We start from the raw sequence: 9,467 nt of genomic DNA, 5'->3' as shown, positions 1-9,467 counted from the left end.
CCATTCCCCATCCTGCCCCAGGCATCCATTGATTCATTTTCTGTCTCTATAGACTGCCCATTCTGGACATTTCATATAAATGGAATCATACAACACATGGCCTTTTAGGATTGAGTTCTTTCACTTGGATACCTTTTCTAGAGTTCATCCACGGTGGTGTGTGCACTCCAACTTTTTTTTTTTTTTTTTACCAAATTATTTTCAAACCAGGACTACTACAAAATTTTATGGGCCTTGAGTTTGGTGTAAGTGTTAGGGTAGATAACTAGATTGTTAACATCACTCATTCCTCAAAAATGTTTCTATGGAGCATCTCTTGTTAGTGGTGCTGAGGACACTCAAGAGAACCGGACAGCTGGGCACAGTGGTGGCACAGTGGCTCTGGGGAGCTGAGGCAGGAGGATTACTAGTTCAAAGCCAGCCTCAGTGACTTAGAAAGGCCCTAAGAAACTGAGCAAGACCCTATCTCTAAATAAAATACTGGGATGGGGCTGGGCACGGTGGTGCATACCTGTAATCCCAGCTGTTTGGGAGGCTGAGGCAGGAGGATTGTGAGTTCAAAGCCAGCCTCAGCAACTATGAGGCGCTAAACAACTCAGTGAGACCCTGTCTCTAAATAAAATATTAAAAAGAGCTGAGGATCTGGCTCAGTGGTTAAGTGCCCCTGGGTTCAACCTGTCTGTCCTCAGGTGGTTTGCATTGGAGCTGGCGAGGGACAGGTAATCAGTAAAACCAGTAAATTAGTAAAGAAAGACAGGAAAATCTTAGGGCACTATGTGCTCTGAAGACAGGTGACAGGATACTGCGCTGGCGCAGAGCAGGAGGGGGAGGAGCCCTGTTCTAAATGGGGCATTGGGCAAAGGCTCTCTGCAGAGATGCGATGACAGCTAAGGCCTGCCTGATGGGAAGTAGTGAGCCATGGGATTAGGGAACAGCGGGGCCTGGAAATGAGAGCCAACTGGGTGATTTGACAAGCAGAAAGCTGTGTGCTAAAGCCAAAATCCATGGTGGAACCAGACAAGTGGTGGGCAGGGAGACCCCAGGGACCAGAACACACAGGGTCTTAAAGGTCAGAACAGAGAGCTGGAGGGTCTCATTAAGGGTGATGGGAAGCCCTTGTTTGGAATGTTTTACATCATGGTACATTGGACGAGGGTGGAGCAGCCATAGATAGTGAAAACCGACTGATTAGAACTGTACCTGGTGGTAGAGCTGATAGGATCTGCTGATGAATTAGCCGTGAGGCACAAGAAGTGAAGGAATCAGCTGAGGTGTCAAGGTGTTTGCTTGGGGGATGGGGATGGTGATGAGCACAGGTGGGAGCAACATCATGCTCATAGGTGACACGTGGTCCCTACCATTACCTGAAGCTCTTTTCTCAGGCCTAGCGGGGTCATGATAGGGAAGCTAGACTCTGGTTTCCCAGGCAAGTACGAACAAGCCCAGAGTGGTTCGGTGAGGCTCCGCACAGAGAAACCTGGGAACCCAGGGGTGGTGGTGCACACCTGTAATCCCAGGTATGGCGAGGCTGAGGCAGGAGGATTGCAAGTTGAGGCCAGCCTGGGCAATTTAGTGAGACCCTGTCTCAAAATAATAAAAAACAAAGGGGGGGGGGTGGTTGTGGATGTAGCTCAGGGTTAGAGCGCCCTGGATTCTGTCCCTAGTACAGCAACAGGAAAAAAAAATATCCCCAGGGAAAGGGAAGTGGGGCTGTCCCATGATTCTGGTGACTAGGACAACCAGGGCTGCTGCATGCCCATTCTGCTGTCCTGGAGACGTCCAGTGGGGCCCTGCTGTGTTCCTCAGGCACCCAAGCCACCTGGGGGGGGGGGGGGGGGGCTCCTGCCCAGTCCTGCCCAGTCCTGCCCCGGGTAACCATGGGTGCGCAGGTGTAACCTGAGATGCTGGCCTCGGTGCTGTGTGGGCGGGCGTGGTTGCGTGGGCCCAGGGCCAGAGAGTGGAGCAGAATTTCAACTCGTCAGCTGCCCGGGGTGCCAGCACTCTGCAAACAGACTCAAGTCACGAACCCAACAAAACGTTCCGTTGGGTTGTCATTGTGGCCACAGCGTGGAGGGCAACCGTAGCTGCAGAGGGCGGGGCTGGGGGCCAAAGCGGCTCTGCTCTGATCTGGTCAGGGTTATCCCAGGAGAAAGGCTCCCTGCAAAGGCAGATGAGCAAGATTGGCGGGAGCAGACGGGGGTCCCTGGGAGCCTCCCTGGAAGCCCATCTGGGGGATGGAGGGAGCGGGGAGGGAGGAGCTGCTTTTCTGGTCTCCCTCCCCACAGTTCATCTGGACAGTCCAGCAAATTCCACAAGGAGCAAGATGATGGCATGGGTCGGGTGGGGGGGTATTGGAGGGAGACACATCTTTCGGAGGTTTGCAGGAGTGGAGGGGAGCGAGGAGCCCAAAGTCATTTGGGTCAGGGCCAGGGCAGCTTGAAGGGGAGACCCTGGGCTGTGGATTTACATGAATTCAGTGAACACCTACAGAGCGCTTCTTAATATGTAAAGCAAATCTGAATCAGACATAGACTCTGTCCTTAGGGAGCTTAGAGGTGAGTAAAGCTAAGAGAGCCCTTGCCCTACTGTTTCTTCGTTCTTGGTTGGCGTACCTGTCTCCTCCATCGTAAGTTATAAGGGATTATGGGCACCATTGTAGTCACAGCACTTAATACCATGCCTGGCACTTAGTAAGTGCTCAATGAAAGTATGTTGAATGAATAAATTAGATGCATGATTGACAATACAACACCGTTTAAGTACCGTAAGAGATTTTGTGTCTTTATTAATCACCATTAAATCCCAGGGCCTGGAGCATAATGGTTACTCAATAAACATTAAGTAGGAAAAAATAAAGAACAAACAATGAATGAATGAATAAAACTACGGGGTGTTCAAAGAAAAGAATAAGCCGGGCACAGTGGCACACAGCTATAATCTCAGGTACTTGGGAGGCTGAGGCAGGAGAATAATAATTGCAAGTTCAGGGCCAGACTGAGCAATTTAGTGAGACCCTGTCTGAAAATTAAAAAGAAAAAAAAATTAAAAGTGCAGTTCAGTGGTAATGCGCCCCTGGGTTCAATCCCCAATACCACAGTAAATAAACAAATACATAAATAGATAAATAAATAAATCACAGGAAACCAGGTGTGAGGTATATGAGAACTCTTAGTACTATCAAGTACTAAAATAAGTTTATTAGAAAATAAGAAAGATAAATAAGTTACGTCATTTTCTCATTTAATACCTCAATGACTTTCCATCACATTTATGATAAAATCTACACGCCTTGTCCTGGCCCACAGAGGCCAACAAAACCTAGCTACGCATGACCTTCCCAGTCCTGCTCCCTTGACTGTCCCTGACCACTCTGCTCCGGTCTCCTTGGAGCTCTGTGAACACGTCACTTATTCCATCCTGGGGCCCCTGCATCTGCTCATCCCTCTGCCTTCTAGTCTTCCTGCTCTCGGTGTAAATGCCACTTCTTGCTGGGCACGGTGACACCCACCTGTAATCCCAGCTGCTCAGGAGGCCGAGGCAGGAGGATTACAGGTTTGAGGCCAGCCCAGGCAACTTACTGAGACCCTGTCTCAAACACAAAAATAAAAAGGGATGTAGCTCTGTGGGAGAGCACTCAGCTAACATGTGCAAGGCTCTGGGTTTAGTTCCCAGGACTAAAAAAGAAAGAAATGATCACATGCAAATTGTACACAAATGTTCATAGCAATATTATGAATAATAGGCAAAACCCAGAAGCAATCCCCAAATCCTTCACTTGAAGAATGAAAAAAAATAAAATGTGACATAGCCGTACAATGGAATATTATTCAGCCATAAAGATGAATGAAATGCTGGGCACAGTGGTGCATGCCTGTAATCCCAGTGACTCCAGAGGATGAGGCAAGATTAAGGTGTCCCTTGGTTCAATTCCCGGCACCACACACACAAAAAAAAGTTCTGAAACATGTCACAATCAGAATGAACCTTGAAGGTCTCATGCTAAGGAACCATCACTGAATGGCTGGGATTATACCTCAGTGGTAGAGTGCTTACCTAGTGCGAGCAACCCAGCATCACAAAATATAAACATAAGTGGCCGTATATTGGCCTTTTATATGAAATGTTCATTTATGAATATTCAAAATATGCAAGAGACATAAAGTACCGTCAGTGCTTGCCTAGGGCTGGGGTGGGGCAGAGTAGCATCATGGCTGATTTGCGTGGAGTTTCATTGCGGAGTGATCAGAATGTTCTGTAGTGGATTGTTGGGATGTCTGCAGAGCTCTATGAATACACTAAAGCTCCACGGATGGTGTAACTTATTTATTTTTTAATTTTTTTGGGAGTACCAAAGATTGAACTAAGGGGTGCTTAACCACTGAGCCACATCCCCAGCCCTTTTAATATTTTAATTAGAGACAGGGTTTCCCTAAGTTGCTTAGGTTGCTCTGAACCTAGGGCCTCGCTAAGTTGCTGAGGCTGGCTTTGAACTCGTGATCCTCCTGCCTCAGCCTTCCGAGCCGCTGGGATTACAGGTGTGCACCACCATGCCCCGTGAATTGTGTACTTTAAATAGGTAAATTATGTGGCATCTGTATTAAATTTTAGTCAAGTTTTGTTGTTGTTGTTGTGTTGTTTTGGGGCACAGTGGTACACACCTGTAATCCCAGCTACTTAGGAGGCTGAGGCAGGAGGAGCTCAAGTTTCAAGCCAGCCTAGGCAACTAGACAGACCCTGTCTTAAAAAAAGAAATCAAGGCCAAGGCCATGCTTCATGTAGTATAATTTTAAGAACTTGATTCCTTCTTTTTTTAATTTTTGTGACACTGCGGATTGAACCCAGGGGCTCTCACTCTGAGCTATATCTGCAGCCCCCCTCTTTTAAATTGTAGATGGACACAATACTGTTATTTATTTATTTGTATGTGATGCTGAGGATTGAACTCAGTGCCTCACACCTGCTGGGTGAGCGCTCTACCTCTGAGCCACAACCCCAGCCCCTCCCCAACCCTTTTTATTTTTCATTTTGAGACAGGGACTTGCTAAGTTGTTGAGGTTGGCCTTGAACTTGTGATCCCCCAGCCGCTGGGACTACAGGTGTGCACCACCCCACCCCACCTAATTCCATGATTTATACATGACCCGTGGCAGTTGACTTGAGAAGAACGCTGCCCCTCAGCACCTCTGAGTGGACGGTCCTCTATCTGACTCTGGCCTTATTTGAATCCTCAAGTTCATAGGGTGACGTCAACCTGATCCCTAGGTGAACACTGTGTTAAGTCCTGCAGCTCAGAGAGACTTAGTCTCTCGCCTGGAACAGGGCTTAGGTTGTTACCAGGAGCAATGCAGGTGAGGGGAGGCGTGGTGACCTGCTTTTTGTGTAGATTCGGTGATGTGCTGCCTAGAGCCTTCTTCAGGGGAGGGCCTGCTGCCCAGATGGGGGAGTGAGGTCCCAGCTCAGTCACCAGCACCGTCGGCATCCGCTTTAGCTTCAGAGACCGCAGGCCACACCCTCCCCGGGGCAGCCAGGATCCAGGACTGAGCCAGATGTGGGTATGGCCACCTGGACATCTTGGCCTAAGGCAGGGCAACTCTGACGGCAATACTCACTCCAGAGCTCTCGGCTGCTGGGGCTGGGCTTCCCAGGCCCACGCCGCACCTGGACTTCCCCTCTGCCCACTCTCGCTTCCTCTCCCTTCCTTAGGAAGTGCTGGTGCTTAATACGTTCCTTACAGTCCAGCTCTGTCTCCTTCCCCGGGAAGCCGGTCACAAAGGGACCCATCACATCATCTGTACTCACGGTGACCCAGCTGGGAAAGTCCTGGGCCTAATTCCTCTGTCTTTCTCAAGAAGGGCCTACACTCCACATGAGCCGCAAGAACTAGTCCACAGCCCCAGCGTAGCCGGGGGCTTGGGTTTAACTTGATTCTGAGGAGGCTTGGTTTAGGAGCTAAACATAAATTGGAGGGGAAGAATTTCTTGACTTTATTGAGCTCCCTTGAGTTACAGAATTTTTTTTCCTCTCAAATTTTCTTTATTCTAACTAGTTATACATGACACTAGACTGCATTTTGACACATCATATATAAATGGAGCGTAACTTCTCATTCACCTGGTTGTACATGATATAGAGTGACGCAGGTCATGTAAGCATATATGCACATAGGCACATAATGTCTGATTCATTCTACTCTCATTCTCACCCCCAAGCCCCCTCCCTTCACTCCTCTCTCTTCACTCCTCTCTCTTCACTCCCTTCTGTCCAATCTGGTCTAAAATTTCGTCTAGTCCAAAACTCGCCCCTCCCCTTATTGTGAATTAGCAACCACATATCAGAGAAAAATTTGGCCTTTGGTTCTTTGAGATTGACTTATTTTTCTTAGAATAATATTCTCCAGTTCCATTTATTTTACCGGCAAATGCCATAATTTCATTCTTTTTTTAAGGCTGAGTAATATTCCATTGTGTATATGTACCACATTTTCTTCATCCGTTCATCTGTTGAAGGGCACCTAGGTTAGCTCCATTGTTTAACTATTGTGAATTGAGCTGCTATAAACATTGCTGTGGCTGCATCCCTGTAGTGTGCTGATTTTAAGTCCTAGGGTATAAACCTAGGAGTAGGATAACTGGGTCAAATGGTGGTTCCATTCCAGGTTTTCTTAGGAATCTCCATTCTGCTTTCCAGGATGGTTGTACCAATTCGCAGTCCCACCAGCAATGTACGAGTGGACCGTTTCCCCCACGTCCTCGCCAACACTTATTGTTGCTTATATTCTTAATGACTGCCCTTCTGACTGGAGTGAGATCTGAGGTACAGGATTTAGAATTTGAAGTGAGGACCCCAGGAGATGGGTAGGAACTTGCTATAGCCAGTGCTTCCAGAAGCTGGAAAAATGATTGACCACATTGATGAAGTTGCAAAGGCAGAGTTGCTGTTGCAGAATGGGCAGGGAAGGGAAAAGGCTGACCTCATTCACTGTGTGCTGTCAGAAGACCCCCAGGCATTCAGGTTCCTCAGGAGGCCCTGAGGACACGCCATTTATACCATGACCCGCAGGGTCAAGAGGGGCAGCAGCACCGGAGCTCAGTGGTGGCTGTCCTCTAGGTTGAGGGCCCAGTAAGAGAGACTTGTTGTGACTGCACTAAGGACGAGACACCAGACTGTGGCAGGCAGGGTCAATACTGGGGAGGTCAGAATGGCGGCCAGGGACTGGGAGGCTGACCTGCAGAGGCTTGCATGAATGATGCCGATAACATAATGTTTGGAGGTGACAGTGAAAGAAATCAAGGTGACTAGAGGCTGGGAGTAGTGGCCAAAATAAAAAGTCCTCGTCCATTGCCCCATTTCTGGAGATGAGCTCGTTCTCAGGGCTCTGCTGTTAGAGGACACCCAGCAAGTCCTCTGTTGTCCCCTAAACTGTGACTGAGCTGGGTGCTTTGGCCTCACTGTGTCCAGGGCCCAGCAGGCAGGATGAGGAGTCGCCATCTTCCAGGGGTAATTGACTCTGGTCATCAGGAAAAAATTGGCCTGCTGCTAAGACAGACAGACATTTGTGTGGGACCCTGGTGATCAATGAGAGTGCCTCTTGGGGTTCCTTTGTCCAAGTTTGACATACACAAATAAGGACAGCAATCCCAGCCAGGAGCACACCAACCAGGTCTAGAGCTGGGGTCACACCACCGGGTGAGTCACAGTGGGCAGGGAGTCTAGAATGGATGTCAGAGTAGGGAGAAGATGAGCATCTCTAACACACTCAAGCTTGTGACAGCTGTGAGGTCTTCAGTTTGTCCCTGTCCCCTTCAATGGACTCCTATCAGAGAGGCAGGCCTGAGTAAATGTAGAGCTGTGAACCTGACCCACAGTTGGAGAGGCAGACCAGGTGGGCTGCAAGTGACATGGAGGTGAAATCCCCCTCGGGGGCAGGATCTGACACCTGGCTGTGGGGAGCACAGACACCAGACAGCTCCCACTGTGAGCTCCCAAGGGTCAGCCACCTGCAGAGGGACTTCCCTGAGCTCACACTTTTGCAAGACAGCCCACATCTGGGAACTGAGCACGGTGAGTATAAAGGCCTGACCACCTCAGCCCCCACAGGCCCCTCACCCTGGCTCCATGCTGCGTGGGTGGAGGCCTTGCTGGGCCTACATTGCAGGTCAGCCTCTCCCCATGACCAGGCCTGCTTCCTCCCCTTCTGGTCATTGGGAAACATCTTGCACCCCAAACTCTGACTCAGCGTCTGCTTCTGAAGAACCCCACCTGTGACGTGCTGACGTGGGCGTTGTCAGAAAACAGCCTCCTTCTCTGGCTGCCCAGGAGCTATCAGCCATTCAGCGACAGGCAGGGCTTTTGTTTCTTTGCTCCTGGGGACTGAGCTCAGGGCCTTGCACATGCAAGGTAAGCACTCCGCTTCATCCTTAGTCCTTTTCATTTTATTTTGAGACAGGGTCTCACTGAGTTCCCCAGGCTGGCCTCTAACTCGAGATCCTCCTGCCTCGGCCTCGTATACAGTTGGGATTACAGGTGTGCCCAGCTGGTCTTAGATTATTTACTTATTTTTATTTCAAGCACATGGGTTCCTCTATTTCTCTAGTCTAGATAACCCACCCCAGAGCACCCTGGACCCTGCAGGAGGTTACCTTGGCTCCTTCTCAGTGGGCTTTGGTTTCAGATGATGCATGTCAGAGGTGTCCAGGCAGCTCTTGAATATACTCTGCTCTTTTGGAAGCTCAGCAGAGGACAGTGGGCTGGTGGTCACAGCTGTAGCTCAGCATGTGGGGTTAGGATCACACAGGGAACGAGCGTGGACAGTGAGGGGAGGACACCTCTGCTCCAGCTGGGGCTCATGCACATGGATCAGTGTGGGAGGGTTTAAAAAGGAAGGAAGAGGGCTGGGGATGAACTTAGCCTGCCTAGCATGCCCGAGGCCCTGGGTTCAATCCCCAGCACTGCAATCAAAGAAGGAGAAGGAGAAGGAGAAGAAGCAGCAGCAGAAGTGGACACCTATGTATAGTTCCAGCTGTTCCAGAGCTGGAGCAAAGGATTCCTTAAGCCCAGGAGTTTGGGGGCAGCCTGGACAATATAGAGAGAACTTATCCCTTAAAAGTGAAAAAAAGAAAGCGAGGAACTGTATAGTTTTTAGCAAAACAGATATGGTCGAGCTGGGTGCAGTGGTGCACACCTGTAATCCCAGCAGTTTGGGAAGCTGAGGCAGGAGGATCATGAGTTCAAAGGCAGCCGAGCAACTTATCGAGCCCTAAGCAACTCAGTGAGACCCTGTCTCTAAATAAAACATTAAAAGGGCTGGGGATGTTGCTCAGCAATTGAGTGTCCCTGGGTTCAATTCCTCGTACCAAAAAAAAAGACATGGTCCAGTAATTTAGCACGTAGACTCCAAGTTCAATTTCTAGTTCAGTCATTGCTATTACTTAACTGTTCTGTGTCTTGAATATTCACCTATAAAATGG

This window comes from Marmota flaviventris, chromosome 12 (genome assembly GCF_047511675.1).
Source record: "Marmota flaviventris isolate mMarFla1 chromosome 12, mMarFla1.hap1, whole genome shotgun sequence".
Classification (NCBI taxonomy): Eukaryota; Metazoa; Chordata; class Mammalia; order Rodentia; family Sciuridae; genus Marmota; species Marmota flaviventris.
Note: the sequence above shows the minus strand (reverse complement) of the source record.